Source organism: Oenanthe melanoleuca, chromosome 3 (genome assembly GCF_029582105.1).
Source record: "Oenanthe melanoleuca isolate GR-GAL-2019-014 chromosome 3, OMel1.0, whole genome shotgun sequence".
NCBI lineage: Eukaryota > Metazoa > Chordata > Aves > Passeriformes > Muscicapidae > Oenanthe > Oenanthe melanoleuca.
In genome coordinates, this window is record NC_079336.1 from 24,753,333 (window position 1) to 24,779,034 (window position 25,702).

The 25,702-nt window shown below is 38.4% G+C and overlaps 1 protein-coding gene across 1 annotated transcript in view; it reads left to right on the top strand.

Annotated features, from left to right (window-relative positions):
- The window catches only part of PHF3 (PHD finger protein 3), a 193,818-nt gene that overhangs the window by 54,055 nt on the left and 114,061 nt on the right, over window positions 1-25,702 (top strand). The window lies entirely within an intron of this gene.

Here is a 25,702-nt window from a genome sequence, read left to right on the forward strand (position 1 = left end):
TCTCTCCAATTTCAGAATTTCCAGAAGAAGGGATCTGCACAAAAGCAAAGTGAATGCCAGTCTGGGTAAGGCAAAAGTGATTTCTGTTGGCAGACAAAAGCATGTAGAAGGAAAGGCAGCAGAATCCAATGTGCATATGGAATGAAGCAGCTACATTGCCTACATTAATTTCACTAACAACTCCCCTTTTTCTGCATTATTTCTCCCTTTTTCCACTATTTTCTCTCTATCATTCTGTAGTCAAAAGATGTTTACGGCATCTCTCCTAATGAAGAGCTCACAGGAATGTTCCCTCCCTCTCTCCCTCCTGCCCCAAATTTCTGTGCCAGGCTGTGTGTGCAGCTGCTTTGGAGCTCCCTGGGACACTGCTGGCAGCAGCTCTGTGGGGAGGATAAACCCACGACTCCCACACACATATCCTGACAGACATGCCAGCAATGCCCACTTGCAATCAGACACAGCCACTGGTGCATTCACAACACAAGTCCTTTCCTACCCCAGTTTTAGCACTCTGTGTTCAATGAACTCATTTCTTCATCCAAGGGCTTTGGTTTATTCCCATAACACACCCTATAATAAAGACCCCATAAAATAATTCTGGGTGTTTGCTCATACCCCTACACATTCAGTCATGCAGAATAGAACTAATTCTTATAGCTCTGTATCATTATGGAATAGAAATGTAATAAAATAACGTTTTTGAAAAGCAAAGTGGACAAAACCAGATTATAATTCAGAATTGCAATTTTAATAATTTCCTTAGTAATGCAAAAGGGGAATGAAGCTGGGGGAGAAACAATAGGCGTGGAGGAACCAGGGTCTGCCAAATGGAAAACCACAAATCTTAAAATAAAAGATTCATCATATTAAATTTCTAAACATATAACATTATTTTTTGAGAGAAAGTAGAGAAGACTTCCAGCTATTAAAGCTATAGTCATAAAAATTATATTATTTTTAATTTATGACAAATACTTGCTTTAATATCTTTTGTGGCACAGGCTGCCATCATCAAAATATCTTGATTTACAATTTATGAGGTTTTCAGAATTCCTTTGAGTAATTCAAAGCCAGTAACATAATCATAATACCATATGCATTTCTGCTTTATAATATATGCTAATACCTATTGAAAATTTTAAAATTAAACAAATTTTTTGTCTGTTATCTATATTGTAGATAACAGATAGATCTCTGAAAAATGTTCAGCAAAATGACTGAAGGAAAGTTGAGCTCATCCTTTTTTTATATAATCTGTACTGAAGTCAGACAAACGATTGTTCATATGTCAAAAGCAAAATGTCAGAAAAGTACTTCTTTATACAACTAGCCATTCTAAAGGATTCCATGAACACAAGGTAACATTCCCACATTTTAATGCTTACCCAAACAAATTCCTTCTGAATAGACATGAACAAGATAAGGACTGATCACTTGCAAGTTTGTAAATGAAAATGTTTTTTGCAACAGACCTCAAATAATTGACAAGCCTATAGCAGTTTGCAAAGGGTTTATTTTCCATTAATAAGTAGACCATGGTATTGCAGTTTGATTTTAGACCCAAAAGAAATATTATATCCATTGCTCTTAAACAAAAACAGTGATCATTTTTACTTTCAAATAAACAAAACTCTTACAATTATACAGAGAATAACCTATGCATTACTTTAGGTCCTCAGCAAAAGGCACATTGTGAATTTTTTGCAGGGAAATTACTTAATTTCTAAATAAACTCAGACAATAGGGACTTTAATTTAGAAAATTTCATTTTCATTTAATTTATATTAATTTCATTTAATTTCATTTAATTCACAGTATTTTCTGCAGTGAAATAAACATTTTTATATTTGTTGCAAGGTACCACTACAGCATTTCTTTATATTAAAGACAGTCACATGCATGACATATATCACAGACTTAGACTTGTTTGTCTAGTAGTTTATGTGGTAAAGGTTTAGTACATGGATAGAGAGGGGAGACCACTCAGGAATAGGACTTATTAATTATCTGTTTAACATTTTGTTTCTTGAAAGTGAAATAGTGCCTTGGAAGAGATACAGTGCAAAGGAGCTGGCTACAAATGATTACTTAATTTAATTGAACCATGTGTCGTGCTGTGCTGAAAGGAAAGCAAAACAGTCTTGGCATTAATACAGCAACAATTCTGACTACTTTTAATTTCCTTCCTGAACATTCCTACATTTTTTGCTCTGTATCAACAGTACTAGGAAATAGGCTACTTTAAAGTTCTTTTACCCAACATTTGTTTCAGCATCAATTAATTTCTGTTTGCTGATTTTCAAATATTTGCTTGCACCTTAAGTCAGAGGTCTTGGCAGTTCTGAATTTTGTTTCTCTCTCTTAGCAGAGGAATGCTTGGGCAGCAATTAAAATATTCCTGCCAGAAGGAATATTACAAAATACAAACAGTGTGGGCCACATTACACAACAGATCTGAGATTTAGGTTTTTCTTTCTAATGTTTTATCTGATGTTATTTTTCATTGGTATTTATTGGTACTTTCCCAAGTTCTGATTTCTGTTAGGTGTACTTGTGCCAGAGCTGCAATTTGTTCTGATACATCGATCCCTTCTGCACTGGAGTTTGCACCTGGTAAGGATTCAGGTAGAGCTGGACCAGTGCAAGTCCTACAAGAGGCAGGAAGAGTAGGCTGGATCACAATTCATTTCCCTTTATGGACAATCTCAACTCATAAATAACAGCTTTGCTCGTCCTCACTGTGTTCCTGCTGTGTCACTGAGTACACAAGAGTCTGGATGCCTCTGGCTATCAGCAGATAAGGGCTGCACTTCAGCTTTACAGCAGCACATCAAGGCACCATGCAGGTAGGAAGAGGGGAGAACAGAGGACAGTAACAGCAGGCAAATATTTCAGCATTGTGCAAATGAAATTGCTTGCTCTGCTTAACAAAATTAAGTGCCACTTCTGGCATGCCACCAGGATTCTACATCCAAGGGACATTTTATATCTTGCGGTAACACAGAAAATATAAATCTAAAGCAATTTTTCTTAATCAGTTTGTGTTCCTTTTTGGGCTTTGTACAGCTCTGAAGTGGAGTATTAACTATACCATGAAATACAGTACTGCCAAAAGGCAGTTCATCTGTAAACCTGCCAAGCTGAGAGCATTGGAAATGTAAAGTATTGCCTTTGGGAGGAATAACAAATACTGAGGTTTGTGGTGTGTAAAATAGGGGGAAATCCAGGGAAATTCTTGAACTTTTGCCTTAAAATTATGTTATAGGTGACTGAAAATATATCTGTAGTATTCCATGTGGCAAATTCAGGTGCTGCAGAGGGAACCGTCCATTTTTCTCCCACTTTTAGCTTGTATCATGACTTCAGGCAAGACTGCAAACACTACTGTATTTTATAAACCTCTCTCAAAAACATAAACATATTGACAAAAAGAGACATGGAAATGAGAAAAAGAAACTCTCAGTAAAGCATTTGAAAGGGGGAAAAAAGATAGAAATTGAATTAGTTTAAAAGGAGCTCTGAGTAACTGTAGATTAATAGCTTCAGACAGATTTCTATCAAAGGAAAAGGTCAAAGAGGCAAGGTGCAACTCTAGCAGGAGCTTTAGTATACTTAATCAACAAAATGACTCAATGTTCCTGCTACTGACTACCTCAAAACGTGATGCAAACACTCAAAAAAATACAATAGAGGCTAAGTCACATTCTCATTTTTTATTTCACATCGTTAACTGATTTTTAAGAGGTCAAATCGTGATGATCTTTTTGAGTAGGTGCTATAGATTTTTCAAGAATGAAAGATTATTTTTGCAAAGAACATCTAAGCATCAAAATCTGGTAAACCTAAGAAGGAAAAAAATATGGGAAACTAAAACAAAAGTGAAAAATATATAGGATTTGGTTGGATTAATTTTTTATTTATGAAAAGTTAATTGTTTCACTTAGATTCTTTTTTAATCCTATAAAACACTGTTGAAAAACTGAAATTAAATGTTTCCACTCTAAAAAAATGCATAAATGTTGTTCAGGTCATGCTGACACAGGATATTATTTACTCTGTCTGAACTTTTTTCCAGTTCTAATTCAAAAGTCACTTTTTCAGTTTTCAGATACTGTCATATTCTAAAGGCTGAGGAACTTTTTCTGTCCTGCTCTGTTACCAAGTTACCCTTCACAGCTCTCCCAGGTTGGTACATCAAGTTTATTTAATCTTTTTGTGTAGTAATGAATTTCGAATACTTGAAGCCAAGACAGCAGGAGGTGCTGCTTAAGACTTGACACAACAGGACCCATAAAGCAATCAGTTCTGTGTCCAAGTGCTTTCTCTGCCCCTTTCCCTGGCAAGCAGAAAGCATTGCCCTGCTGCTTCCCCAGCAACCAGGCAGTGAAGGAGCAGAGGATGCAAGAACAAATTATCTACTGCTGAGAAGTAATGGAGCTTCACTGGAGTCACTGGAGCTACAAAGATTTGAACCAGGACAGAATCTGGCCATGGAGTTGTACTGAAGACAGCACAGATGTTTCCAGGGAATATCTCCAAGCACAGAGAGGGGTTTTGGCTCTTGGGTGCAGCGCTAAAAGAAGGTGTGTGATGATAAACAAGCACTGGTTGTTTGTAAGCGAGAAACATGAGGATCACATACTTTGTCAAGATATTGCTGTGACTAATTTCTCCCTCAGTGACCTTGTGTGATAAAGTGGCTCTTTGAGAGAAATGTACTGCTGCAAAAACATTGTTGTGAAGGATTGAGAGTGGCATTAATGTTAGGCACATCTCATTATTTTGCAGTTGGAGAAGTTGAAGCACAAAGTTGCCATAGGTCAAGGGAGGTGTGAGGCAATGTGAGGAGTAGAAAAAGTCTTCTGCCTTCCTTGAAACTTAAATATTCCCAATTATTAGTATCCTTCATGTGAAAATGAATGGAGTGAGGTTAGCTCACAATATTGTGCCAGTAATTTTCACATCTAACACCTTCCTTTGTCTGCTACACCCATTCAAAGCTTTCAGACTACATAACGCAATTACCAGACAAGCTTCTCAAAGTCATTGATTATCTTGCTGCTTCAAAGCAACAAAGTTGTCCTTGTAACAAGATTATTTGCAATTACTTTCCCTTGACTATGCAACCTGCACTGTGTTAAAAAAAAATCCCTAAATAAGGCAGAGTGTCAAAATGAATAAGCTGATCCTTCCTTCACAGTGGCTTGGGACCACAGAAGTATGAATTCAGGATAAGAATATGTTTTAAAATGCACTTATATAGAAACTAAGCATTTCCATTTGGGTCAGTAGCCTGACTCAAGAATGTCACTTTCTAATCCAGGTCAGGTTCCAATTCATAGACTGTAGTGCTTTCATTTGCATTAGCAAAGTTAAAGCCAATGTATTTCCCCAATAATATGAATAGGATCAGATTTACAACATCTGCTTTTGTTCCTTTTGATAAAGCTATAAATAAAACTAATAGGAAGTCAAAATCTCTTGTTTCTTAAAGCAAATGGAGTGTTTTCAGCTTAATCAAGAAGCCTTTCTTTGACTTCCACTTCCCTCAGCATCAGACCATGCTCAACATACATGCACGAAGAGCCTTGCACATAATTCACAAGGAACAATGCACTTACTTGAAATCTGGAGGTAGATGCAAGAAGTATTTTACATCAGTATACCTGTTTGGAAATCATTCATGATCAGTCTCTTACCTGCTGAGTAAGATCTTCCTTTTTGTTCATGTCCACTTCATTCTAGTTCAGGTCACCATTAGAAACGGCCCAGTAAAAATCTAGCAGAAAGCTATCCCATATTTATAGGCACAGACACAATGAAGGTTAGTTCACACAGAGCTGCTGTAAAGTTCTTTTCCAGAAGGCCACAGAGATGATGAGCCATGAGGAGCAGCCCACGAGTCATGCCCAGGAGCGCTGCTTTCTGGAACAGGTGGAAGTGGCAAACTGACAAACACATCACCAGCTGCCTGCCTGCAAACAAAGGCAGCCCAGCACAAAACTGGTTTGCTCAACTCTTCTCCTCACAAAAGGCTTTTGTCCTGCAACAAGCCATTTCTGTTCTGGAATAGAAGCTATTGTTGGCTCCTTAGAGGTAAAACCTATACTGGGCACTAAAACAGCAGTATGTTTTTGAGGCACGTGAACAGGGATTTGAAAGGCACAGAACACTGGAAGAACAACATGCAGCACCAGCCAGTTATTCTGGCTTGCATGTTGTAAATTCATACTGATGCATCTGGTTGTATTAGAATTGGAGTCACTAGATATCTAAAAATATTTCAAAGATTATATAGTTAAGCTTGTCTTTCTTTTTTTTGTTTTTGTTTTTGTTTTTGTTTTTCAGGTTTAATATGTATTCAAAGGACTGTTTTTAACTGAAATTTCATTCACTCAATTCCTTTGGATGACATAAAATCAAAGGATGGCCATATTGTTGTGCTTATAGCAGTCCTACCTGACATCTCATCATTCAATAAATTCAAGCAAACATGATGTTCAGATTGGGATTTAATTACGTGAAAACTCAGGTTTGGCACTCTTAATACTCAAAAAACCAAAAAAACAAAATCAAAAAACCAAACTTGTTAAAATTACCCCAAAATAATGACTATGCATTAGGAGTTATAATTCACAAAAATCTTGAGCATCATCAGTCCAATGCATAAATATAAGTGCCCAAGTCCCAAACTGGGATTCTGAAGATCCTTCCTTTTCTTGAAGGCCAGAGATCCTACATTTGTGACTCCATCTATGCAATTTCTGTAACTGCTCCCCTTCTGAACTGCCCCACTTGTCACAGACCAGAGCAGGAAACAACTGGAAGTTCACTAGTACTCAAGAAATAGGCTTACTTATATGTCTTGACATTTTGTCACCCAGACACCAAAAAATTCAACACTCAGACCATTCATTAGGACCAGGCTCCTACATGACAGATTGCATTGTAGTCAGCATTTTGCTTTCAGAATAGTTCTTTCAAAAATGTTTGCCCCAGACTGCCATCATACAACAGTAGGCACAATTGCACAGCTCCTTTTCTAGTCAATGTACAGCTGCCATTGACCTGCACTTTGCCATGGCAGAGTTGCTTGTGAGCCTGTTAGGAGGAATTATGTCAAAAGGACACTTCTGAGCAGGACTAGTCACACCAAATTGTCTGAGAGGCAGAGGCCAGACAGCAACAATTCTGGTTTCCCATTTTTACCATTTTGAATGCATGCAGGAACAACCTCAATTCTCAATACTGAAAAGACACACTTCATTTTTCAGAGCAAGAAAAATATTCTTCACAACAACAGTGGTCAAACACTGGCACAGGCTGCCCAGACAGAGTGTGGGACATCCATCCTTGGAGGCATTCAGAATTTGACTATAAAATGCCCTGAGTAAACTGAGACAAGTTCAGAGTTGGTTCTGATTTAAGTGGCAGGTCAAGCTTGATAACTACAACAGATACCATCCAGAATAAATTATTATAGGATTGTACATCTGATTAATTTATACATATTTCTATTAACTTCATTACATTCTTGCAAGTACAAAACATCTCTGGCACACTTCTCTTCTGTTCTATTCTGTGCTGCTAAGCATCACAAAGACAAGAAAGAGCAACCTCTGCTTTAAACAGTGTAGAGGAGGCACAAATCTTGCAAAACATCATTAGCAAGAAACAATCTTTTCATTAATGCTGGAAGAATCAAGTATTTCCTTCTCAAGTATTTATCTTTAAAAAAGTGTTGTTTTGTTTTGCTTTGTGAATAGAGTGAAAGAGGAGAGGGAGGGGATTCTCTGCTGAGATCTGCCTGCAAGATGCTGCAGGTTTCAGAAAAACTGCTGATTGGGGAATCTGAGAATCAGATCCAGAAACTGATGGAAGCTCATTTCAGGTCTACCACAACACACAGATTACTGCAAAGAGCATTTTTTGGTCATCATCTTCCCATCTTTGGGAAACAAGATAAATCAAGACAAATCTACTGTATCTCATGAGAAAAATCCAGGAGTTCATAAAAAATGGTTTTTATGTATACATTCAGAAAGGTAGTTTCTGTAACTAAGCTTTTTTAAAAACCTGCTTTCAAATGGATATGGCAGTATTCTTCCTGAAACAAACCTCTCTACAGTCTTTCCCAAAAAAAAAGAAAAAAAAAAAGAAAAACAAAACTCAAGAGGAAGGCATTCTAAGTTGTAGAAGTATTCTGACAATAGAGAGAAGGGAAGATAAAATTAATGGAACCATGTTTATTTTACACTTATCATTGAATTCATGAGAGACATTATAAGCAGTGAATTCCAAATTCTTGAGAACCCACAATAAGGACAGGCCAAAACGTATGGAGTAATGTTTACTGCTTGATCAGGAACACAGCTGTGAGAAACCGCCATGCCATGCTCATCCACCCCTTGGTTTCTGGCAGATAGATGAGATGGGTTGAAGCAGACCTGCCTCTTAGGCTTGTTCCAAAATTCTTGTCCCATCTTTCATCTCCTCCTCACTTTCTACTTCATTATAGATGAACCTTTTCCAGTCTTAAAACCCTTTAGGTTGGTGTAGCAAAGTTCATCTTCCTTGCTAAGAGGCCTTGAGATGGTTTCAATTTGGCATTGGCATAAATGTGCTGAAAATGTTCTTTTTCCAGCAATACTGGCTACAAAACAGTTTTTAATATAATTATAAGTAAACCAAATTACTCAAGGGCGTGTACAGTGCAGACTAATATTTTCATAGCTATATCACAGGAAAGGGAACCTGAGAAGAACAGCTCACAAAGGTGTTTTCTGGAGGAGAAACAAATATTTACACAAAATAATCCCTTTATTTTACAATGTAGAGGTGATACCATGAGTTTGCATAATTATTTACTTTAAATATGCAGGGCTTCAAGCACAATTTATCAAATACCAATATAAAAGTCTAGACACTTCAGAAATATAACACATGACAAACATCAGAAAAGTGGTTACTTAATACTTTAACTACAAATGCTTTGTATGCACTGTCTATGACGAATAAGTGCTAATGAGAAAGTGCAAACTGCTCATTATCCCATTAGTAGCTCTTCAGCAGCTAAAAAAAGAGAGAACCAGCTTCTCTGGTGACAGCTACTGTGGCAAACAAATGCCAGCTCAGGGGAATGATCTGCTTCAGGGACCCTTCAGGCAGACTTCACTGTCATCATGGCTTAAAACTACTTCTGATTCCAGCTACTTACAAAAGGGTGTTTTTTTCATGTATTGTCTGAAAAAAAAATTAAATTATTGCTGTTTGTACTTTCCTCCCATTTAATTTGGTTTTTCATGAGGGAAAATTTCTATATACTGTGAATTGACATCATTTTAAATGGCAAAGAATCAGGCTTTGGAGCATCCACCAGGAAATTATTTTTTCTCCTAACTAGTACAGGTTACATTCTGTTGCTAAAAAACGTTTTCTCGCATTTCAGAAGCTTTCAGAATAATAAGTGTTTTAAAGCCATTTAACATTCTTATAAGATGGAGATTTCCAGACTACCATCCCACTACACAGTACTGTACAGGCTACAAGGTGTTTTGCCAGACCTATCACTGGAGCTTTTTCATAAAAAGACTCTTGAGCTCTCCAGTTCCAAGGCTGGCAATTACATGGCTGATGAAAGCAGGTATTCACTAAGTCTCTCCCACACCATCATAAACTTATACAATTCTGAACTAGTATCTAAAGGCTGGTATTACAAAGCCAAATGAGAAATTTGAACATTGAAATCTCTTCAAGTATATCTAACCTAATGTGTCCTTCACCAACAGAACACATTTCTTCTTTTACCTCTAACCCTGTGCCTTGCTGTCATTACTAAACAAAACAGTAGCTTCTATCCACAGTGCCTTTTTCTTTGCATTTTTTTACAGCTGATATATAACTTAGCATCAAGATTTACAATATATTTCAGCTAAATAAGTTCCATATTGCCATCTAGTAAAACAGGTATTGGAACTTAGACTTGCACTGATCCATCTCAATTACTGTAGCTATGTTTCTCCTAAGTCCCCTTTTAAATTTTCCTCACGTGGTTTTCTCTTCCTGCATCCTCAAGAGGTAGGCACAATGTTCTCATTGAATTGGAACCAAAACAATATCAGGACTAGAACAAGAATTCCTGTGCCTAGAGTTCTATCCAACACACCTTCCTTCTCCTCCTTCACCCCTTATATTTCACCCCTTATACTTCATGGGTATATTGGTGGCAATATACTCGTTTTCCTGGCAGTCATGCATTACCACAGAGCAGCTGCTGGGCTGGGTGAGCAGCCAGAGAGCCTTGCAGCAGTTGAGAATTGTGTCCTGTTTCCTCTGTGTGCCTCCTCCAGCTCAGAACCACATGGGAGGCTGCCTTGCAGCGTGGCCCTACTCAGAGCTCATCACCCAGGAGGAACATGACCTGTGACAGGGTCTGGAGAGTGCTCCAGCAAGCAGGGACAAGGCACTGCCTCCAGTGAGCCTTGTGGCTGCACCTGGCCCTGCAGACTGTAATTAGCAATTAATATGGATTACAGTAAACCCAGGTGGTGCTTGACATTCTAATCCTGCAGAATACATCATGTGAGCTTTAGTACATGATTCCAGTTTTACAGCTAGCCCTCTAATTCTGTCTCATTATGACATGCTCCCCGATGTGAACCACAAGAAGCTGCACAGCAGAAACAGCGTAACAGAAGGGCTGATGCCATCTGTGGCAGCTGGGATTTTCCACCTCAATATACCACACAAATTCCTGGCAAATGTACCAGACCTTACTTGACTCATCAACACAGCCGTGTCACTGAGGCTCTGTAACTACAGATCTTTGCACACTGTGTAAAATCTTCATGGTTTAATCTGGAAACACACTAGTTTGGGAGGCCATGAATCCATCCATGCTGGAAAAAGGTTAGATGGTTACTGTTAGTTGTCAGCATGGACCATGACCAGTGCATTGTCATTTGATTCTTGTAGCCTCTTGTTACTTGCCTCCACCCTCCACAGATTTATTTTTCCTTATAGTGTCAGTCTTCAATAACCTTTTGACATTATGCCTACCAACCCCATTTTAGCAGAAGGCTGGGGAAAATTCATGGCATATTATGGCCTCTGTTCACATGTCTTGCAGGCTCTCCAGGAAAACACAGCAAGATGTCTATAACACCTCAATCACTTCAATTTTTCCCTGCTTGATGGAAAAAGAGGAGAAAAATGTCATTTAATTGACTTGGCCTTTTACTTAGACTTAAGAAGGGAGTTCAGATGTGCCTCCACACAGCTTCCAAAAAGTGCACTAAGAATACAGTGACAGTGTCTCCAGGTGTCCCAAAACAAATGGAAATAAATAAGAATGGTTGCTGTCTCTTAAGGGGAAAAAAAAAAATTAAAACAAACCCTTCATATATTCATAACCATATTGTTAACCATATGTTTTCCCTTTTATGCATTTCAATCCTCTGTAACAGTGTTCCAGCTGGCTGTAGTCCTGTTTCCATGCCATTAACTTGCCATCACAGTTGAAAATCTCTTTAGAAAGAAGAAGTAAAGGGAGAAACATCCCTCAAGTACAACAGGATCAGACTGAACCAACCTCTCTGCAGTGTGCAAACACAGCATGTGTGGTAGATGATTTGTCAAGTATATTTCCAGAGGAACTCTCACTGGTTTCTTAGTAAGTAATTATACATATCACTGAAAGTACTGGGTGAAAATTATGAAGTTTAGTATGCACTCTGAAAACACTAACAATATTCAATGCCATTCATTCCCCAATCACATATTTTCAAATTATATGTCCAAAAAGTGCATATTTTTATATATGAGATAAATAATGATAAATTAATAGTACCCACTACTTTAATTTGCACTTATAAATTGGCAAAATCAAATAAATAAATTTTTAAAAAGCATATTTCCCCATATAATATACTGGCTTGGAAAAATTCTTTATATTAACTAACTTTAGGGTCTTTCTCAGGTAACATCTGGAATCTTAAAGCAAGTCTAGAGGAAATTAAGGTTCTCCTTGCAATAACTTTTACCACTTTACAGCTGAAAAGGAATTCTGCACTTACTTAAAACTTAATTAAATTTAAAATTAATTAAAACTTGACACAAGATTTATTAGCCTAAATACCTAGATATTTTAATGTATTTGTGCTATTGCACCATAGCTCCAGTATTCTTTATTTTTCTTTCCTCAGTAAATCTGTCCACTTGGAAAGAAAAGTTTCCTTTACATTGCCTCCATGCACAGAATATTCTGGTTTACTTGTATTCATATTCCTTTTCCCCTTATTAGATTTTTTGTGTTCACATATAGAGCATATACTCTTCTTTCATTCAATAAAGTTATCTAGGGTACAATAGATATGGTTTGAAATTAACTTAGGCCTAAATGGATTTAGATATGTAATTCTGCCTCCTTTACTGATGCCCTTAATAATCATGTTCCAATGCTTGGTGATTCAAATCTCTATTTGATCTATATTCAAATCTGCAAGGTTCAAATTCAAAAGTAGGAAGCATTTCTTTGCCAAGAGGTAATCAAGCACTGAACAGTCTTCCTAGAGAGGTGGTCCATGTGCCTAGACTAGGAGGCATTTGTGCAATGGCCTTGATAATATGCTGCAACTTTGGTCAGTCCTGAAGTAGTCAGGCAGTTGGACCAGTTGGATTGTACATCACTTCCTACTATAACTATTCTATTCTATTCTATTCTATTCTATTCTATTCTATTCTATTCTATTCTATTCTATTCTATTCTATTCTATTCTATTCTATTCTATTCTATTCTATTCTATTCTATCCTGTCGCTAAATGAATACATGACAAATGTTATTGTTAAAATGGTTCTGCTTGATGTAAACTGATTTAAAAAATCATTGAGTCAGATAAAAAGAAGTATAAGCTTGAATCTCTATAACTAGTGAAAGATTCTTCTAGTCATAGGGGGAAATGGCTTTAATTTCTGTTTTGGTAAAAATTATGTACTTTATGTTGAGGTTTTCTAACCACTTTTTCTTCCAGTCAGCTTTTAAATTCTGTTAGCATAGAATAGATGCAGTGGGGTAAAAGTAAGAAACTATGCTTTCATTTAAAATATATTTTTCTATCATATTTTCAAGGAAGCATTGAAAGCAAGCTACTGTGACAGGAAACAAGGGATAAAGGAATACTAAATTCCTAATCTTTCAATCCCTGCTGGTAATTTAACAGCATCAAACAGAAAGTAGCTGCCGTGCTCTCTACTTACATTAGGTGGCACCATCCTCACAGATTTATTGTTTATGTAAAAAAGCTTGAAAACATTAATTCTGAAATTAAGGTGATTAATTCGAGTATGAAATACCTTGATAAAGTTGATGATTGAATTGCAACTCATAGGAACATCTGACATTATTTAAACTAGAGTACTCAGTTTTAGTGTAAAAGAAATCTCCTTTGCTGAAGAAAAGGTACAAGGAATAGCTAGCAGGAATGCTGATGGATTTACCCATAAACCTGCTCTGTAATAGGCTTATTAAGAAGCCCACAATTCACTCTTCATCTCTAAACAGGTTTTGCTCCCAGAAAAATAATAGCTAAAACCCCCTTATGATTCAACTTATGTAGTTGGGTTATGATAGCTTGCCAGGACCTTTTAATTCTTCACTCATCAATGGAGGAATTTCTAAAAAAAAAGTTGAGAGTTGCCAATTCCACTTTGCAACATTAATTCTGTAGTGTGGCTCTCCTTGCATTTAGAACTTTTAGATATGCAGTGAAGGAGAGAATAAATGGTGAGAGCAACCAACATCAAATTCAATTAAGATCAGCCCCTTCTCAAATCATCTCTATGTCAGGCAAGGCATGGACTTAGGCATGGATATCAAGTGTCTCTAGGTGGTGTCCCACAACAAATGGAAATAAGGGTCTTTATTGCCTCTTAAGAGGAAGAAAATTAAAAGCAAACTGTTTATATCTTCTTAAACGCATTTCTGCTAAATGCTTTCTCTTTGATGTATTTCAACCCTTTGTAACAGTGTTCCAGCTGGCTGTAGTCCTGTTTCCATGCTGTTAACTTGCCATCACAGTTGAAAATCTCATTAGAGAGAAATTCTTACAAGACTCATGACCCTAGGACTCCTGGCCTTGAGGAGAATTCTTGTAAGAGCTTAACTTTAAAACTCAATGTTTAGTTTTACCAAATTTGGAAAATTACATACAGTCCATCAGATAGAAACAGGTGGGTGTGAACTGCCTAAATATTTTAATACTTCAAAAGAGAAGTGACTTGCTGTTTCATTGTTCCATCTCTAGGTTAACACGCTAGGAACTCATTAAATCAGTTTAAGTAACCTCTTTGTCATGGCCTGAGTAGCTGGGATCAAATATATAAAGCAAATTGATGCTATTTGAAATTTTCATCCACATACCTTACTGCTCTTACTGCTGATGATCCTCTGATACCAAATTTCACCCCAGTGTGAATTCATGCAATTTACCAAGGCTCACAGAGACCAGTGACCCAAACAGCCTGTGATGAATATCCCTCCTCTCTGTTTGTGTCAGCATGAAAAACCAATGACAATTCAAAGTTATGACTTTGGGTAGATGATTTAGATAAAAAAAATGTTAAAGTACAGAAGGCCCTAAATACCTAGCCATTAAATTATTATTAAATCTATCACAATATTGGAATGATTACAGGATGCACACACTCTGTTTTCTTGCACATATTGCTGCTTCAGAGCTGAATTAAGGATGACTGATCTGTTTATTAAAAACAAAACCAAGAACTTGTCTCAATTAACAGTGATAAAAGTTAGAAAATTTTGCAGAGTAATTGAGTATGAATTTTCTATTGCTCTAAAATAATACATTGATGTCACTGGTAAGGTGTTTTCAAAGATGTGCAGCAAAATATTGCTGAAAACTACTTTTAGGCAGCAAGGGTTACCAGGTCACTCTAAGTGCCTTTCTGAGTTCCTACTGTTTGGAAGAGCTTTTACAGAGCAGATATAATGGGATTTTCAGTCCATTGGAGAGTGGCAATGCTTAGCTGACAAATGCATGGCATTTATACAGGTTACAAGTAATCTGGATAGGTTTTCAATAGAGCAAACCATGGTACTTCTGGAAAACAGATTTACTCCCACAAACCTGTGTATTTCTTACACACTTACTGGGGTAATAACCCAATTCATACCTAGAAGACAGAATCAAAAACCAGAAGCTTGTTCCATAGTTTATGTTACTGGGACTTTATCTGCAGCTGTAAAAAAGAAGCCTGGCTATAAAAAACCAACCAATATCAGTTAAAACCAGTCAATGCATACAGCAGCACATACTGCAGTACAGAATATAGGGAGTGTTCCTTCTTGCTGCAATTTTGCACATTTACTTGAGCCAGATAATAGCCTGAATTTCACAAATGTCATTTATCGTTTGTCCTAGTGCTTTGAGCAAACATCCTTGAGGCTGAGCCACTGAATGAAATCCTCATTACCTATTGGAGGTAGGAACTGGACAAAGTAAAGCTGAGCTGCCTCTGATGCCTTCTAATACACACATTTAGCATTTCTACCCTAACCACTGAAAGACCACTGGGTGAAGGCTATACAAATATTTTATATATATAGGTTTATTTATTTATACAGATTTATATATTATCATTACTGACATTTTAATATTTTAAATAAGGATGATTTAAACCATAACAGGTGTTTCAACAATGATATGGAAATTTCCATGTGCACAACAGATGAACAGATTGAAGCCACACCCAAATCAGTCTGGGAGACCCTCTAGTAGTGCACTCATGGCCCATCATCCTTCCTTGCCTGTAGCTGACTGTGTTTTGTACATGCTCATGTGCCAGGTGGCATTCAGGACTCAGAACAGGCCAGGGACCATCTCTAGTAAATGGTTTAAATATGTCAAACCCATTTTGAAAGGTACAAGCTATTAGACATAAGAGCATGACTCAAGCAGTTCCAATCAGCCTGAGGATTCAAGAGCTGTTCTTGGCCATATTTATGGACTGGCTTACATTTAGTCCAACAATCCAGTGTGGGTGAAGGAGGAGGTGGTGTAGCACATAGGAGGCTATCAAATGTGTGGCTCCTATGATCTCTGCCATGGCCCTTTGAAAGAATTTGGTTGTCAGATCATTTCCTGCAACTCTGATAAGAGCAGTGAGGGACTTGCCCCTCTGTGTCATAGACAGGTCACCACTTAGCACATTTTGAATCTCTGTAAGCTTTTTGTAATAAGCTACACAGAATTGGCATAGACTGCAAATAAAGACCTAAGTGTAGATATAATTTCTGACTGATTTTCCTCACTGCCTTATCAGGCTACACCTAACATGTTTTCTCCAAGCAGATTACCTGCAGTGCCATAGGCAAGTTTTCTTTCCCATATCCAGTCCAATTGTTCAAATTTCCACTCATAAATAACTCCCTTTACCCTGTAGATGTTTCTAACAATGAATGAATACTTTTTGTAGATGGTGTCATCTTCAACAAGTTCCTGACCTTTCAAATATAATCCAGAGAGGTAATGAGAAAAGACTCCCTATCTGCTTAGATGAGGAGGTGCCAAATCCCCACTTCTTTGCTACTGACTCAATGTAATTTAGAAAACAAATTTTTTCCAGTGATCCATATAGCAGGTTGATCTAGTTGAGCATAAGAACTTTAGATGTAGGAGCCTGAGGCAAAAGTCATCACAAAAACAGCAAAGAGGAGCCTGACCTGCACTGCAGTGAGGACTCCATCACAAACTGCATGGGCAGAAGTGCTCTGCAATTCTTTCTTTTTCTCAGATAAGCACTACTCTGTGTTGGTTCTCTTTCTATGCACAGAAGGCCAGCATAGGGTTAAAAATGTTCCAAGATATGGAAAGATCTTCTGAGTTCCCCCAAAGTCAGTGACAGAAGCATATTTCTTGTGTGAAAAAAGTACATGTGATACACCTGATCAGCCAAGGGTAAAGCAGCAGCTTAAAATAACAGTGAAGTTTGCAAAGTTTTTTCAGGAATATCTAAAAAGCTTAAAGCTACAGCTTTCTCACAACTTTCCTACACCTGCATGAATTGCAATTGACATAATCATTATGACTTCAAAAATTTTGGGAGAATTTTCACAGGCAAGAAGGAAGGTGTTGCAGTAATGAGCGATGTAGGGACCCCAGGTAGGTGCACAGGGGTGCTCTTTATTGCCAAAAATCTGGCCTTTTTAAGCAGTTAGCTGGTTATCAGTCTACATAGTTTGAAAGCACAAGCCCAAGTCAACCAACTGCCATACACCATGATGTGGAGATGCGGCAGTCACACAGCAAATTTCTCATGTCTCCCACATCTCTCTACTCCATTCCAGCTGAGCCACTCTTCCATAGTTCCCTTCTACTTATGCTAAGTAACAGGCCAGAACCATGTTACAAAGCCTTCCTTTTATAAAGCCTTACCTCTCAGTAACAATTCCCCCTAATTTCCTTATGTGTTGCACAGCTAAAATTGTCTGTGCTGGTAAAGCCATTATCTTATTAAAACTACTATTGATCATTTGTTGCACACAAGACAAAATACATGGGTTACTTATCACAATCATTAAGAACAAACCAAGGATAACTGTGCTATACATTACTAAATGTTTAAGCCATGCCTGAAAGCTGAGGCTGTGGAGCCATGAACACACCTCCCACCAATCACCTTCATTGTGTTGCAGAAGAAGTTTAGTGGGTTGCTCAAGATTACTGATACTCTTATGAATGGACTTTGAATGGTCACTTAAGTTCATGCAGCACATGCTGTCAAAATCTTTGCACCCATGGCATTGAGCCAGCAGCAAGAAATCAATGGTTGCCTTGTTTTGTGGTGTTGCATGTTGCACTGATTGAACGTCAATTAGCATTGCTGAAAGACTGGCACTAGTGGCATGAGCTTCCTTTGCAAACCAGCAGCAAAGCTTGTTTAAAGAAGCCAAAGCATGAGCAGTACCAATTTCTAGTATTAAGGTGCCAGAGATGCACTCTGCAGTGTTCCAGAAATTTTCTGTCAGATGACACTTCTCTCTGAGAACCCATGTGCTGTGCCTAGCCCAATGCTGTGCTGCAGCTATTAGAGCAGTTCAATTTGGATGGAAAAAGGTTAATTGGCCAATGGTGCAACAACAGCTTTGCCTTGCACACCTTTCCAGACCTGCCCCCTGCACATTAAGAACAAGTCTGAGGGGAGAGCAATAGAGCTGAAGCCAGATGTCATCAACTTTCCAAGGTTTGAGCTCACCAAAAGGAAGCATTGCTGAAAACACCTTCAGGAGAGATATCCAAGTTAACACTGTTCACATGAACATGCATATGAATATCAAATGTATCATCAGTGTAAAAGTGTAGCGAGGTGCACAAAGTCCCTCCCATATCTAGTCCTTGTGGCTGCAAGGGCAAAGCTGGAAAGTCATACATTCATTCTTCTCAGATCTTTGTGCCATGTCTCATCTCATCCTGTGCTCTTTTGCCAGGTGTCCTGGCACTGCCACCTAGGCTGCAGTATATTTGGGGCAGTGCAGTTTTTCTGCACACTCTCATTGTCCAGCTTACCAAAACACTTCTCACCAACAGGTACCCTCACCAAGTACATGCAAAAGGGATCACCAGGGGCTGCCACAGAGGGGCACACAATATCAGTGTGCATAGCATTTGCATACATTTGTGCTATCCAGTGGAGGGGGTAAGACACTCACACTGCCTTTGCTAGTCAGGATGATGCAACAAATGGTGGCATGCACCTCAAAGAAACCCATTTCACGTGGTGACCTGTTAGGACACAAGCAAAATTGCTTCCCCAAGTTAATAAGTCTAAAAGTCCTGCCCACTGCCCAATTACTGGGTCCTTTACCACCACTGGAGGCCTGGGATGAGCCTTTGTATCAAAAGCATTATGCCTTTTGCATGCTGTTTGGCCAGCTTCATCCTGATTCAGGAAATTGAGAACATACAGGGCTTTTGCTAACCTATCATGTGGGCACACCAGGAAGGCTTATTTTTAACATGAGAGCCAAACTTAAAGTACTGCAGGGTAGTGCTGGAGAACTTTACAGAATAAACCTCTAAGTATTAACATAAGCAAAGTGGCACCTTTTTCCTAGGCTCATTTACTGAAGGAGCTGAATTATTTCCCTGAAATATTCTGGAATTCAGCCAGAAGCACAGGAAAAAATATGAAATATTTTGGCTTAAACTTGGTGCTTCAGAAAGATATAAACAATTAAAATCAGTATTGTGTAATGGGAATGGAGGCTGTTTTCAGTGGTGCATAGCAAGTGGTGCTGTTACACCATATGTAACAGACACACAGAGTTCTCACCCTGCTGCTTCTTTCTGCTACTGCAGCAGGGAAAATTATCTTTCAGTAGAAGTACCAGACTAGTGTAAAAGGTCATTAATGACCCATTCTATACAATATTCATTTCTGCTCCACTTGGTGTTCCATTTTAATCAGTAGCTCAAGAAGCAACCAGGAAATATGCATCATTTGGGGGCATTCATAACATTATTCTCTAGGATATCTCCGAAGCAGACCACAATCCTCACAACAGCCTGAGAGACAAGAAAAGATTTGAGAAGTAAGAGGTGTGTATCCATCTTTCCTGCATGCCAGCTGAAGCTAGCAAGATGTACATGCCACTATGACTCAGCAACAACAGACCTCAATTTCCTCAGGCTTTGGGCATTTGACATTAGAATGACTCACTGTCCATATGGAGAGTTGAGGAGTCATTTGTAAGATAGCACCAGAGCATCTTTAAAAGAACTTAGGGAAATAACTGTGGCTCCAAGGTGTTCTTTTTCTGATAAATTTTCTGAGTTATTTCAGTAACCTCTCTGTGATTGTTTCGACAGTGAGATACAGCTTTGTTACTTACAAAACAGTATTGCAGCTCTTCTTAGAAGTTCTCATGGCAGCATCTTTCCACTAAATCTTTGCTATTTGGCAATACTAAAACAGTTAACACACAAATATGTTCATGTAGGCGTGATCACTGAATTGTGGAGAAACGGAGCTGAGCCCTATCCTACAGGCTTGGGCATTTTACATGCCTAGGAATGAGAAGCAGATCCCAAAGAACAGCCTGCCTTCAGCACCACAGCAGCACCACTCTTCCTGGCACAACCACACAGAAGGCTTGAGGATCTCCCAGCTCCAGTGAGGAGCTGAAAGTAAAAACACGTGCTAAAATGAGCAAATCTCTCCAGCCATGCTCTGAAAGGAGGCCACAGCTCTCCATCCTCAATCAAGAAGTGCCACACAGAGCACAGATTTATTCCATGGAGGAGAAACTCTTTGTTACTCTTTTTGCTTCATCAGGGCATCTGAGCATTAGCACCTGGACTAATATTCCCACAGAAAAACCAGACCCTTATTGTCCAAAAGTCACATATATCAAACTTTGACATCAAGTAACAAGAAGGCTCAAATCTGATGGAAGTTCCTAAACTGTCACATAACAAAAGATTGCATTCACCTTTTCAAACCAATGAAGTAACTACAAAACTAAATTGTAATATAATACCACTCATATTAAATGAACTTAAATAGTTCTTTTGCTGTCACTTACTATTTCAGCCATGCAACTATGGGACTGCAGCTGGTGTGTGACCATCCATTGGGGCATGCAGTCTGAAGAGCTGAGGTCTGATGCTGGAAGATAGGAAAAATCAGATAAATTATTTCCTGGCAACCTTTATTCTGTTCCTTGTGTAATTGTATTTTAATACAGTCTTTAATTAAGTAATCATATCCTATTCTTTCCCTATTGCCTCTAACATTTAATGCAGAAAATTAATTCCCATGGTAGTTAGATTAAGGTCTCAGAGGCAATTCTTGGTTGTGGTGATCCCTAGCTTCTGTGCAGCTTGATCTTTCACCCTCAACTATATTTTTCACAGGTTTGGTTTTTATTACATGTGAGCCTTCATGAACAGATAACATCAAAGTCAGGTGAATTTGGAGTGTCTTTTACCACAGGTTTGCAGGTGGCTAGCAAGGCACTTTTTGATTTTTGTTCATCCCAGGCTTGAACAATAACACACAGTGACATGAAAAAAGTTTCAATGGTTGGTTGGTCTGTTTCCAGATGAAAGCTCTTTCTACTAAACACTTACATGTGTTAATTTGTCATGTGGGGTGTTGCACTTGCACTGAAAATTGTGAAAAATAAAATGGGATACAAGCAGCTGAGCTGCAGTTCTCACAGGACATGAAAGTAACATTCAACATAAAATCCTCATAGTTTGAACACAGAAGTTTGAGATTGAAAATTTATGAGGTCGAGCTCACACCTGAAGCATTCAATATTTCATTGAAAAGCCAATATGTTCTTCAAGGGAACAAAATCACTCCTCCTACTAATTCTGCTTCCAAGAGTCAGCCTGCATTATATGAAAACGTTACCAGGCAATGGCAGGACAGCAGAGAACAATGAAACAAAATTTTCTTCTCAGTGTACTTTAACTTCCATATGAATTTTGACAGAAGAAACTGTTCATAGTTTTGCTTACTTAGCCTGTATCAACTCTTTTATTTATAATTACAATGAACTTTCAAAGGTGGGATGATCCCTGAAGAATACTATGTTTCTGTCCCTGCCAGTCCATGTCTCCAAGTATTGGAAATACAACTTTTTTTTTTTTTTTTCTCCTTGGCAAAGCAAGAAATTTTGTATTTGCTGTTTATGTTTAATGCCTGTTTAAAATCATCTTTTCCAACACATCACTGATCAAAAAACTGATAAGCTTTTATGCATTATCCTGAGGAAGGTGCTTAATTGTGCTCTACTCTGTGGATAATACAATCCAGATCTCAGGTTTGCACTTCATAGAACTGTGTGACTCAGCTGTCACAGCTACTCTATTTTTGTGTGTCCATAACTCCAGCCTGTGCTGCTGCATTCAGGCAGATGTTCTTCATTTCAGCCTCTCTTTTCAGTCTCATAACTAAGCCTGAAGTGAGAACATAAAAGAAACCAAATACTCCAGGACTGTGATGAAAAAGAAAGCTTTCTTAGGTGTCATTAACCTGTGAAGCTATTTAATCAAACAAGGAGATCCAGTGCTACCATATGGAACATGGGAAATATTTGAGACTTACAATGTTTTATTATGATACAAACTTTTGGCTGATGGGGTTTTGTATTAAATTCTTTTAGAGATATTTAGGAAATCTGATTTTTCAATGTACAGCCCTGAGACTTTGTTTGGCTCACACTGATATCCTGTGCCTGGAGCTAATAAATAGCAGCAATAGCAGGATTTGAAAAGCAGTACTGTGGACTCTTATGGCAGTCTTCTTTTCCAAAAGGTACTGAAATGTCCTTTTCTCCACTAAAATCAGACATTTTATGAGAAGTGGTTTGATACAAATTACCTATACTATGTCATTGCTGTATTAGTTTATGGGACAGGGAACCTACTGTACACAAGAGGCAGCTCTAACTAATCTGTTCAAGAAATGGCAATTAATAATTGCTTTTGCTCCTGTTTACAAATCCACTACTGTGCATTGAGTAAGACTCTTTCAGACAATCTCTGTGGCTTTGTGGAAACATTACCTGAGAAAAACATTCTCTCTTTATGGTGTAGTTACAGGGTTATTTTGTTTTTATTATGGCTCTCATTTTTATTACTATGAAAATAAACATATGCATGAAAGCAGGATTTTTATTATTTGAGAATTAATCCAAATGCCACCTGCCTTTTTGCATTAATGTAATAGTTTTTATGTTTGAAGAGCAATAAAACATTTGTAAACTATCTACCATAATGCTACACCACAAATTAATTCTTTTTCCATGAACATCATAAAGATACATGTGATATTGCAGTAGACTGGCATGACAAATACTATTGTAACACACATGCTTATGATAATTTTATATGGGAAATAACTGCATGCCATGAGGTGAACTTCAACTCTTTCTAATAAAACTGAGGAAAAACCAGCAGAGCACATACCTTACTGACCTTTTCTGCCTTCAGACAATTGTTGTTTCCTGCAGTCCTGGTTTGGAGTTTTAATGTCATGTGTAAGTGAATCTGGGGTTCAGGAATGGGATCCTTCTTGCAGAAGATACCAAAGGGAAAAAAAAAAATTACTAACATACTTGTCCTCATTTTGTTGCACAAGTCATTGCAGCCATTGCAAAACTGCCATGAAGAAGAATTTTTACAAATTTATTATATATGAGAATAAATCATACTGTTAGCTTTTAGTGAACAAAACAACATTATGAAAATGCCTCCATCGTATTTGTACTTAATGAAGCTTCAGATAGTTATTAATTTACAGAGGCATAGCACTGTAATCAAAGCTACTGTCCCTTTAACCTTCACTTTCTCATTATCAAGGCCTTGAATTCAGTATTTTAATTTTCTAGTACTATCTACTTTCTATAAATACAGACTGACTGCTGTCAATGATGTAACAGGAAGTACAGACCCTCATTTTTATGTTTCCTATCCCTCAACAGGCATAACTTAATCACCTTTAAAAAGCCCCAATTATTTCTGCTTGAAATCCCCATGAAAAATGGACCATATGTCACAAAACAGTGTTTTCTTTACATTGATCAGTGCATCTTCTTACCTATAAAGCAAACATTTCATCATTGGTGTTCATTCTTTTTTTTCTACTAAAGCAAGATCTCCATGTAAAGAATTTCCACATGATTCAAAGTGTATTTTGGACTTTTCAAAAAATTCCTGAAAAGCTTGCCAAACTCCATGCCCCCAAGCCAAGTTTCAGGGGTATCAAAGAGGATCTTCTAGTTAGTTCTTTCTTCCCCACAGGAATTCATAGAAGCACTTTGCTTCTATGTGCTCAAAAAACTAAAAAACTAAAATATTTTTTAAAAAAAACCTACAACTTCTCCTTGTACTGGCCCTCTGAAATTCACCTGCCTAACAATTTTGCCTGTCAATTTTGAAGACAGAAGATAAAATTAGTGCAGAAAATGGTTCTTTTTTATGGAAACACCCCTCTCCCCCTCCCTCCCTGATCAATGTACCTTCTTTAGAAGATCTTCTGCTGTTGCTGGTTTGCAAAGGTAATTTGCCTTCCAAGTTTGCAGGTCATGGCCAAGTCACCAAGTGGTGCTTTCTGGCTGATTAAGCCATGGGACACGTTCCAGTGAGCAGCTCTGAAAGCACACCCTGACCCTATCTAAATCTTTAGCCAGATGAAACCTGGGAACACATCAGCTGCCCCAGCCTCCACCTGAAGGCAACCAGGGCACCTGGGCAAGAATGGTCCCTCTCCACACCAGCAGTGTGTGGTACTCACAGGAAATGCTTCCTGCCCCTTGGTCAGACATAGCTGAAGCCTATGCACACATAAGAAGGAGAAATTTTGTTTAAACAAAATTTTGTTTTCATTACAAACACAAATTTGGCAAAATCTGGAAGGTCAATTGAATTTTTTTAAATGAAAAACAGTGAAACATGTCAATTCCCTTTACCATGAACATAAAGGTTGCAAAATAATGAATTCTAACTATATCTTCAGGAGCTTTGTGATCTTGAAGCTGTTATTCTCCTTTGTCTCCTAGGAAGCTTCCTGGACAAATGACATTTTCCATGATTTACTGGAAACATCCTTTCCAATAGTGAAGAATGGCATTTTTTTATAAGACCAGAGATTTCATGTGATGTGGTTTTAATTCTATTCTCCTCTTCCCCCTTATTAGACCATATTTCTGAGGTGGAGGACTGGGACATCCAGATCTGAAATTCATTCACACTTCACAAAGTCTTGAGGCACTGTTGGGACTTTAAAAGACCTGAGCTGCAGATGGATGTACCTTCCCTATGGTAAATTCACAGTATCAGTTGAGCATCTTGTCATCTTTAGAGCATCCAGTGTTGTGCCTTACCCTAAAGCTGGCTATACAGTAGAAAGTACACAACACATTTTCTATGACTTTGGATTTCAGTACACCACCTGTTGGAAAGTCCTGGATACGTCATACCAGACACCCACCTGGAAGTCCTGGATTACTTACAGATAATGGCCACACAACTTTGCCCCTTCAAAGAATTCAGGACCCAGAAGCCAAAGAAAGCCAGCAGAGTATTTTAACCTGAGGTTTAGGTCTAGAAGTTAAGAATAGTGATAATGGGCAGACACCACTTGCTGGTTTTACTGCTTAGGAGGATTAAAACAGAGAATGTTAAAATCTGTTAAAATATATTAAATCTGGGCAAGCTGGACAGATGGGCTGAGGCCAATGGTATGAAGTTCAGTAGGACCAAGTGCCAGGCCCTGCACCCTGGCTAGAACAGCCCCAGGCAGCACTACAGGCTGGGGACAGAGTGCCTGGAATGGGGCCCAGTGGGAAAGGACCTGGGAGTGCTGGTCACAGCAGCTGAACATGATCAGTGTGTGCCCAGGTGCCAGGAAGGGCAGTGGCCCCTGGCCTGTATCAGCCATGGTGTGGCCAGCAGGAGCAGGGCAGGGATTGTCCCCTGTGCTCAGCACTGCTGAGGCCACACCTCGAGTGCTGTGTCCAGTTCTGGCCCCTCACTGTGAGAAAGACACTGAGGGGCTGCAGAGAGTCCAGGGAAGGGCAGTGGAGCTGGGGAAGGGTCTGGAGCACCAGTCCTGTGAGGAGCAGCTGAGGGAGCTGGGGGTGCTTAGCCTGGAGAAAAGGAGGCTCAGGGATGA